The 10691-nt window shown below is 32.5% G+C and overlaps 1 pseudogene; it reads right to left on the bottom strand.

Moving 5' to 3' along the window:
• Nucleotides 1-9969: 9969 nt before the first annotated feature.
• On the bottom strand, nucleotides 9970-10086 carry LOC145294473 (5S ribosomal RNA; annotated as a pseudogene).
• Between the last annotated feature and the right edge of the window lie 605 nt (nucleotides 10087-10691).

Genomic DNA, 10691 nt, shown 5'->3' with positions numbered 1-10691 from the left:
ATATAGACTTTTTGCCACATATTCATTGCATGCTCTGTAATTACATTGAGCTTGTTAAAAAAGGATTAGTATCTATAAAAAGAGAAATATGAGTGATTAAAGAATATTTTCACCGATATATATATATATATATATATATATATATATATATATATATACTGTATCCAAAAAGTCAATGAAGAGTTGAAAATCTTTGTCATTTCCCGTGCATGATTATTTATTTTGTGTATTTCATATATTTTACAAATAATATTTGGGAAATTAATTTTGCAGAAGAATAGCATTTTGCAGAAATATACGCAAGTTTTAAAATTATTTTACCAAAATTAGTGGTCAATGTTTGGATTCAAAGATCTTATCGACGGCATTTTCATTTAAGAGATAGCCCAAGTCAGAACAACTTTGTTTTCTTGTGGGGCTAGCTAAAAGAAAGAGTCTACGTTAACAAACCCTACACTCTGAAGAATTTGTAGGATAGCATCAGAAACGAAATAAGGGCGTTAGATCGCAATCTAAAGATTCTGCAATATGCCAGGAATAATGTTTCGGAAATAGCAAATATGCGAAGCTCTAAATGGGTAATATTTAAAAACAGTATTTCTCATAAAGATTGTTTAAATTTTGCATTTTGGTATTAATTTCTAATGTTTTCGTTAGATTGTATTAAAATTATAGAGTATGGAATTAAAAATTATATTTTAGTTCAAACCCCGTCTGTGACTTTTTGGACACTATATATATATATATATATATATATATATATATATATATATATATATATATATGTATGTATGAAAAGAGAGAGAAAGAGATAGAAAGACAAAGCAATAGAGAGAAATATTACAGACTATTTTATCATGTGAAATGACATACAAGTTACATATTAAGGTACTATTAAGCTATTAAAAAGCTATTAAAAATTGTGTGGATTTGGGCGGGAATGATCAAAAATAGTTAACGAGGAAATATGTTTACGCGGATATTTAAAGAATTTGGCTTGAATAACTAGGTTTGCTAAATTAATAAAGAGTTATTTTTAATATTTTTAGAAAATCTTTGTGCAAATCGGATTTTGTTTTTTTATATTTTACAAAAACGCTTTCTTCAAAATATGAATTAAGAAGAAACTATTCTTTGGAGTTGCCACGAACTGCGTTATTTTATAATTTTAAATTCTACAAGTTTAGCCTCAGTACAAATTGTTTACGTGTTTCTTCTAAATATAGTACATATAATTTGTGCTTCATGTTTTGATAGCATAATGAATATCGAAAATTAAATTTTCGACGAAAATCAATAAGTACAACTCCAAATCGTAAATAGAATAACGAAAACTTAATAAAAAAATTGTATTTGTTTTCTGAAATGTCGAATGAAAAAGATTATCATAAAATAGTATTCCTATATTAAATATTCGCTAAAAAGGTTCATTAAAAACAACTATTTATTTGCTGTAGGGTATTCATTGTCTGCTATCAGTTTGGACCGAATTTTTATGATAAATGTGTCAATGTTTTTTTGCAATTAAATGAATTTCTCTGCATATAGTTTCTCTGTTGTAGTCACATACTGGGAGAATCCTATTAAAGTTTATAGGTGTGTGTTCGTCTGTCGAAACGACGAGGACCATCTGATCATCTTGTAGGGTAGGGTGGGGGGTCATCATCAGTGAGTACGGATATGGCTGATAAGTCCAATCTTTGCTTGAAAAGTTCTATTGCAGTGGGAACAGAAAATCATAGAAGATGTCGAGGGCTTCAAAACATTGTCCTTCCTGTCCTTTCTGCGCTTTTCTGCAGCAACCTTTCGGTAACTTTCATATTTGCAGGCATCCTCACAAAGAGCAACCCGTCACTTGGCTCTATCCAAAGCTGCTTGCTTCCATGATGACGGATCAATGGTGAAGGCCTTCGGTGATGCATTCAGATGGTCTTTAAATCGTTTTCTCTGGCCGCCGCCATGAGAGCGCTTGTCATGTTGGAGCTCAGCAAACAGAAGCTTCTTGGGTAGTCTATAGTCTTGCCTGCGGGCTACATGACCAGCACGAGTGAGGACTTCTGTGTCTGGTATCCTTTCCTGCCAACCTATGTCAAACAGTTTCCTAAACCTGGTAGTGTGGAAGTGAGTTAATTTTCAAGCGTGCCGTTGGTAGACAGTCCACGACTCACGTCCATAGAGTAAGGTGGTGAGTATGACAGCTTTATATACACTTTGATAAACATACTATAATAGAAAGTGTGCCTACGACTATGTTGACAATGATGTGGAAATATTTTCTTTATACTTACTTTAATATATAAGGGCATTATCCCAGTCGGGTTGCTATGGTTTATTTTCTTGACGTGCAGTATATTACAAACAAGCGTATTTCACGGGTGGTGTCCATATGCAATGTCACAGGTGATGAGAAGTCACTCACAATTCTCTCGCAAGAAAGCGAACACTTGAAAAATATAAAGTCTAGCAAAATCTTTAATCATAGTTATCGTCTCTGTCTTATTACAGCCACTACGTTTTCACCAACTACTTAAAAGTATAGCAAGAGTTACATTACGAATTCACCTTTCTTTAAAGAGAATAGCTGCATTCATAAACTAAGAGTTCCTTAATCGTAATCGTCATCCAGGATATCATCATATCGTATGAATCCGAAGATTCTATTGTTGGCATTAGTTTCTTGGACTTGCTTACTAGTTAGAATTATTTTTAGGAAGACATTGGCTATTAACTAGAGCAACCACGATTGCCAATATTATAAGTGAAAATGATCTTGTGGAACGAAGTGGATTCGAGTTTGGAACACCCAGGTCGCCAATCACTGTCGTTGACCCCCATTAACATTGAACTGGATAAAACGTAGAAGCTCCATAAAAAGAAGTTAATAATTTGGTTATTCTGAAAGTTATTAATCCGCTCCAGAAGCGTGAATATTAGAAAATGGTTAATACAACAACTAGCTCATCATGAATCAAAATTAGATTTTTTTTTAAATTCCTTAATCCGAAAATATTATTCTCGAACTATTAGGATTTAACATTCTTCATTATTATTATTTCTTTTTAATTTTCTTCCTTTGAAGAGTATAACGCTGGGTATGGGGCAGCCAAATCAGCTGCCAACATTACCCTGCTTTTTATTGAAACAAGCCAAGAGCTCTTTTTGGTATCCTTGTTTTTCCCTGAAGTGCATTTTTCTGGATCTCTTGTGCACTTGGTTCACCAGAAATATTAGTGAGGTAGGAGTTCAGGTTCTTCTTCATAAGCCCTATGGTCCCTATAATAACTGTTTATTAAATGTGCAATAGCAGGATCCAGTAAATACAGCTTGTCATTTTTAGCAAACGAGCTAGAGGCAAAGTGTAGTAACTGTCTAGATACTAGGCTTCGTTTTTTCTCTCTTTCGTCATTTTTAGACCTCAATCTCGAGAAAGCAGTCGATTAAGTGATATTTGTATTTCCACAAATGTTATGCATGAAAAATATTAATCTGCTTTATTGTGTCTCTTTATTTGTGTTTATCAATCAATACTGATTCAAATCGAATCAATTTTCACATGAAAAATGACAGATTTTGCTTAAGGTCGACTAAGTAAGTACTACAAATGTAGTAAGTTCGTGAACCACATCCCGTGGAAATAACTGTAAAGCAATCACAAGACTTCAACACTGCGGCGATGTTATAAGCCTAAGGCTTGGTAGACAGTGCGAAATCTAATAGCTTAGAAGCTATTCTTCACACTTTACAAGAGGAAAAAGCCCAATGTGTAATAACAAATTTCAAACATGGTAAAGTTGTGGTTTAAAAAGTATTTAATATGGAAGTTGTGAGAAGTTTTATAATCCTTTAGACGAAAACGAACATAGGTGACCGGCGTTGCCCGGGTATTTGGAAGTGTATGTTGAGCAAAAAAAAAAAAAGCAGGTTAATTTTTTTAATTTTTCCCCTATTATGACCCCCTTAAAATTTATTGTTCTGGACTCAAATTAAGTTATTAAGTTAGATCCATGTCCAAGGAACCTATATCTAAAATTTCAAGTGTTTGGACCCAAAATTGTCGGAGGAGTTTGGTAGAGTTCTCAAAGGTCAAATCGTTGAACTTTGACCCCTTAATCGACAAATTTCTGACCGAAAACCGATCAATAGATTTCCCCAAATCTCAGTATCCTGTATATCAAATTTCGAGTTTGTAGACTTAAAATTGACAGAGTTATTGCGTATGGAAACGTACACACACAGACACACAGGCAGACAGACACACAGACAGATGCACAGACACGTTCACTTTTATAGATACATAGATATGCAGCAGAATTTGGAGTATTGCTTATTTATTTATCCCAATTTAAGTTGCCTGTGAATTTGTTTGTGAGAATGTGAACGTGTAATAGAAAACAGACATAGAAAATATGTTAAAAGCATAAGGATATCTATCTTGTTATTTCATTTTCCCTGTGTCTTTATCTCCTTTTATCTATATCTCTTCTATATGCATATAATAAAGTAGAATTGTCTCCTCCCTCCCTATTACCTATGTCCCTTATTCTCTTTCTACAGTTCTATTATGAAAATAGCCATACACTTTTCTATACAAATCTTTTCCAATCAGAAAATAAAGCGTTTCTTACACCGTGTTCTTCAACAGTATTAGTACGAATCCTTTTGGATACAAATTATTACATTAATTCTGCTCTCAGATGCATATTGCAACACAAATAATATTATTTTATTATGTATTCATTAAGCCATACTCCTCACAGTCAACTGTTTGTATATCATTTAACAAATTTAATCGCACCGTTTCATCTTATGTTTGTCTTCTTTACCGGGTAAAGCCGGAACACGGGCAGCTAAGTTAGAAAAGAAAGTTCTTGCGTATATAAACTTTTAAATTCAAATGAACATATTTAGGCTCAAAAATAAATTTATTGATCGAATTAAGCACCATTAGAATCAAAATACTTTCCCAACGCAAAACAAGTGGATTTATGCTTGTAACGTAAAGAAAAAGCATGCGTTCTGGTGGTTTTTGATATCGCTTAGGTTTTTTAAGCGTTTCTTAGGAGAAAGTTGTCGAGGTGCTTAGAAAAGTGGTAGCCGGTCGGTAGAGACTCAAAGCCAAATTTGTTCAACTTCTGCACGGTCGGTTTAGAAACGAGGGGCTGTTAAGCAACGTGCGATCGGACATTTTCGTGTAAAAGAATCGGTCCTTTTTTACTGACTAATGCTGAGTGGTGTTGTCGACGTTTCTGATGCATTTCATATATTTGTTGACACTACTTGTCTGCCGTAATAGTTCTGCGTGTATCGCAAAAACTGTAACGGATGAGACCGGTCGAAGACCACCAAACAGTTATCATGACCTTCTTTTTGTGTAAATCTGGCTTCAAGAACTGTCGTCGAGCTTCGTCGGCGTCTAACACCTGAGCTTAGCGTCGCCGGTTGTCGTAAAGAACCCACTTTTATTCACAAGTCACAATCCGGTCGAGAAACGGGTCTTTCCTGTTGAACAAAAGAAGGGAGATGACATTTCATAATGGCGTTGATTTATCAATTTATGTATTTCCAATCTCTCTCAAATGGTTAGAAATCGTTATATACATAACGTTTAATTCAAAAGCAAGTACTGGAATAGTTGTGCGTAGATTAGCTAAGGTTCGTAATTGATTGCTATCAACATCCGATGATCGAACATTACACTCATCATTCTCAAGACTCTCGTTACCGTCACGGAATTTCTTAAACCAACATTGCGATGAGCATTCAGTAGTGGTGCCTGGACAGACGTTTTGTTGATATCGTGAGCCGTTCACACTGCTTTTCAGTCTAGCTTGAATTGAAATATGAAACTTGTATGAATTTGCCTTTTTTCCATCTTTTTCAACGTTCTGAAAAAAGACATAATTGCTTTAAAACGATTGTGATTTAAAAGATTAGACTGGGCGAAAAACGCTCTTAAAAATGATATATGATGTAATGACATTGTAACGAAAACTTATTTAAAATACATTATTTTGAATCGAAATTATAAATTCCGCAATAACATTCTTGTCGACTGATTAAAATATACTTGTAACAATTGAAACCGATAAACAACAAGTACTGAATACAATCCCGTACTAAAACCACCGATCAGTTTATCTAATATTGTTTTATCCGGTTTATTTTGTTTGGATTGTTTTGGATGCGCCAAGTTACCAATTGTCGCTTAAAAATGATCATGGGGTAGAAGATGCCAGAATATCCTTCAGCTAGCAGTGAACGAGAGAACGTTTTTAATGAAATGGAAATAACGCGGTAAAAATTTAATACGTTCTTTGAAATTGAAACATTTTTTGCGATATCAGTCTCATATAATTGAGATAAATCTTATGTGAATTTGCGATTAATTATTCTGAACGCTTAAATAGAAATATATTTCTTAATAGGTGTTAAATATGAAAATCATAAAAACTAAGCTTTATATCTATAAAAATGAAAATGTATGTGTGTGTGTCTGTGTGTGTGTCGGTGTTTGTAGATTTCCCTAATTAATCTCTCTGTCAATGTTCAGTCTTCAGACTCGGGATTTGGCATAAGGGATATTGAGATCTGGGAAAATCTTTTTAATCGTTTATCAGCCATAAATATGGCTGTCAAAGGCTCAATGTTCAACGATTTGGCTTTTGAAAACTTTACCAAACTCCTCCGACAATTTTGTGTCTAAACACTTGAAATTTTGAATCTAGGTTACTTGGACATGGATCAAACTTTTTAATTTAACTTAAGCTAAAAACAATAAAGATTAAGGGGTCAAAATTTGGGTCAAAGTTTTAAAAAATGTAACCTCTGCAGTCTCTGCCAAATCACTCATCCAATTTTTGGTCTAAACATTTGAAATTTTACATAAAATGTATTCAGACATAAGGCAAGCAATTTAATTGTTTTGGGCCAAAAATTTGGCTGCCAAGGTGTCATGGTTCAAAAGATTTGACCTTTGCGTTCTCTAGCAAATTATTCAGTCAATTTTGGGTTAGACATTTGAAATTATACATAAAAGTATTCAGACATGCAGTAATCTTTTCAATCAGTTTTTGTGCGAAAATTTGGTTGCCAAGATATCAAAGTTGAAAGAGTTTACCTTTGCAGACTCTACCAAACCCCTCTCCTTATTGTGGGTCTAAACACTTGAAATTTTAGAAGTAAGTTACCTGAACATGAGTCCGACTTTTTAATATGCATATAAAGTTATGAATAGTACACAGAGCCCGAGCAAGGCCGGGCTGAACAGCTAGTTGCTCTATAAAGCAGAAAAAGCTTGCATATTGTACAGAAAAGTACAAAATTTTCAAATCTAATATATATTCTAATACAGTTGCTATTTTTTAGATCTAAGAGATACTCGATATAGTCGCTATTCGATATACACAGTCTATATATCTATAAAAGTTAAATTGTCTGTGTGTATCTGTCTATCTGTGTGTACATTTCTCTACCGAATTACTCTGTCTATTTGGTTGGCAAGGTGGTAAAGTTCAACAATATGAACTTTGAAAACTCAACCAAACTTTTCCACCAATTTTGGGTCTAAACTCTTCATATTTTTCATGTAGGTTACTTGGACATGAAAACTTTAAAATTTGATTGGAGCCCAAAACAATAAATGTTAAAGGGGTCAATATTGGGGTAAGCGTTTGAAAAATGACCTCCAAGCCAATTTTTGGTTTAAACGTTTAAAATTTAACATAAAATGTATTCAGATATAAAACAAGCTTTTTAATTGGATTTTGGCTGAAAATTTGTCTGTCAAAGGATTCAAAGTTCAAAAGGCTATTCTGGCGTCAAAGTTCAAAAGATTTGACCTTTGCAGTCTCTATTCAGCCAGTTCTAAGTCTAAACATTTGAAATTTTACGAAAAAGGTATCAGAAATGCAGTAAGCTTTTTAATGAGTTTTTGGAAGACAATTTGGCTGCCAAGAGGTGCAAGGTTAAAAAAGTTCACCTTCGCAGACCTTACCAAAGTCCTCCGCCAATTTTGGATCTAAAAATTTGATATTTTAGATGTAGGTTACCTGGACATGAGTCAAACTTTTTAATGTATATACATATGCACATAAAATTATGAAGAGAACATAAGGCCCTAGCAAAGCCGGGCTTTACTGCTAGTACTATATAATACCCTAGAGTATGAGCAACGTTGCATCAAATTGTAAGGTTCTGCTGGATGCTGGCTATTATCCAATGCGACTTTACTCGAGTGTTTAAATATCCCCACTAGATTATTTGTAAAATTTTGAGTATCTTATATAGCATCACGTCCTGGAAATATACACTAAAAGAACAGTGGTATGAAAACAATGGAAATATACACTTAAAGAACAGTGGTATGAAAACAATGGAAATATATACTAAAAGAACAGTGGTATGAAAACAATGGAAATATACACTAAAAGAACAGTGGTATAAAAACAATGGAAATATACACTTCAAGAACAGTGGTATGAAAACAATGGAAATATATACTAAAAGAACAGTGGTATGAAAACAATGGAAATATACACTTAAAGAACAGTGGTATGAAAACAATGGAAATATATACTAAACGAACAGTGGTATGAAAACAATAGAAATATACACTTAAAGAACAGTGGTATGAAAACAATGGAAATATATACTAAAAGAACAGTGGTATGAAAACAATGGAAATATACACTTAAAGAACAGTGGTATGAAAACAATGGAAATGTATACTAAAAGAACAGTGGTATGAAAACAATGGAAATATATATTAAAAGAACAGTGGTATGAAAACAATGGAAATATACACTAAAAGAACAGTGGTATGAAAACAATGGAAATATACACTTAAAGAACAGTGGTATGAAAACAATGGAAATATATACTAAAAGAACAGTGGTATGAAAACAATGGAAATATACACTAAAAGAACAGTGGTATGAAAACAATGGACATATACACTAAAAGAACAGTGGTATGAAAACAATACGCGATGCCAAAACGATTCTTTTTAATTATCTTTTATATTTGATTCTATATAAAACCAAACCTTCCATTACGTATAGTAATAATAAAATAATAAATATTTATTGATTTTAAATTACAAGTAAAATCTATAGTTCACCCCAACCATGAGTGAACTTTTACGTCTGAAAAAAACATGTGCATGCGTTTTTACGATATCCGGGATAAAAAATAGCAAATGTATACTTAAATATTTAAGGATTTCTGAAGAATCGTTGTCGATAATTCTATCGGAATCGGGAATTAAGTGTTGAATATGTAATTATATCGAAATCTAGAAAATATTGGGATCGTTCCATCGCTAATATATATATATATATATATATATATATATATATATATATATATATATATAAGGGCAAGTTGTTAATAAGACATGTTAAAAACACTTTGAAACGAGTTAAATACATATTTATATATTTAATTTGAAAAGGAAACACTACATGAGTTGATCGTCCTTAATCCGCGGATTTCGAGGAAATATTTTTCGTCTCATCAGAGGGTAGGATTTAGCAAAATGCGGGATCGGACTTTGCTTGTAAAAGTATTTGGTGAAACTACAAGTAAGTCAAAGATTTTACTTGATAACAAAAAGTGAACCAGAAGGAATATGGTGAGAAAAAAAAGCGGTTTCACGTGAATGGATAGTCTGGTGAAAGATAAAGTATCAAATGACCGTAAAATCCAAAACTGTAAATCCAAGAAAGTTAGTCAAATTTCGATTCGCACAAGTAAAATCCTAGGAAATTGCGTATATATATATATATATATGAAGGCTTCCATCAGTCTTGACAGACTATGGATACCCACTGTAAGGGTGCCTGCGCGTGAAATTTGTGTGGCAAGACTTGCGCAACCTCTAACCACGCCTCTCCTGAGTCAACATTGTTGAATACCAGTGGCAAGTTGAGGTACAAGACGACTGGAAACAATACCGAGATAAGCGGAGAGCACATACAGCGCCTAGAATTCCCAAATGGTCACCCATCTGGTATTAGCCAGGCTCAACGTTGCTTAACTTCGGTGATCTGACGAAAACCGGTGTGTCAACGTGATTATGCCGTGTGTGTGTGTGTGTGTGTGTATATATATATATATATATATATATATATATATATATATATATATATATATATATATATATATATATATATATATATATATATATATATATATATATATATATATATATATATATATATATATATATATATATATATATATATATATATATATATATATATATATATATATATATATATATATATATATATATATATATATATATATATATATATATATATATATATATATATATATATATATATATATATATATATATATAAAGGATTTTTTTCAGTGATAAATGCTAAAATTTCAATTGAAAACGTAAGTTTAAGACGCTACGCAGATTAAGAAAATATTAGCAAATATTTATTTATTAAACAATTCTGGAGGGCGAGAATGGCGCCTTAGTGAGAATGAAAATTATTTATGTTTTTATTTTATTATTTGGTCGTGGCATGCTCTCACTAGAGAATTAGGTTCTATCCTGAGGGGCTATGCTCGCCGAAAATTTAATTTAAAAAAATTGTTTATTTATATTTGAAAAGATTGTCTTTGAAAACGATTTTGTTTTGTATTTAATAATTTTTTTATATATTTCAAGTGGT

This window comes from Euprymna scolopes, chromosome 15 (genome assembly GCF_053919585.1).
Source record: "Euprymna scolopes isolate OS-2025 chromosome 15, ASM5391958v1, whole genome shotgun sequence".
NCBI classification, from domain to species: domain Eukaryota; kingdom Metazoa; phylum Mollusca; class Cephalopoda; order Sepiida; family Sepiolidae; genus Euprymna; species Euprymna scolopes.
This window is presented reverse-complemented; position numbering and strand designations above follow the sequence as displayed.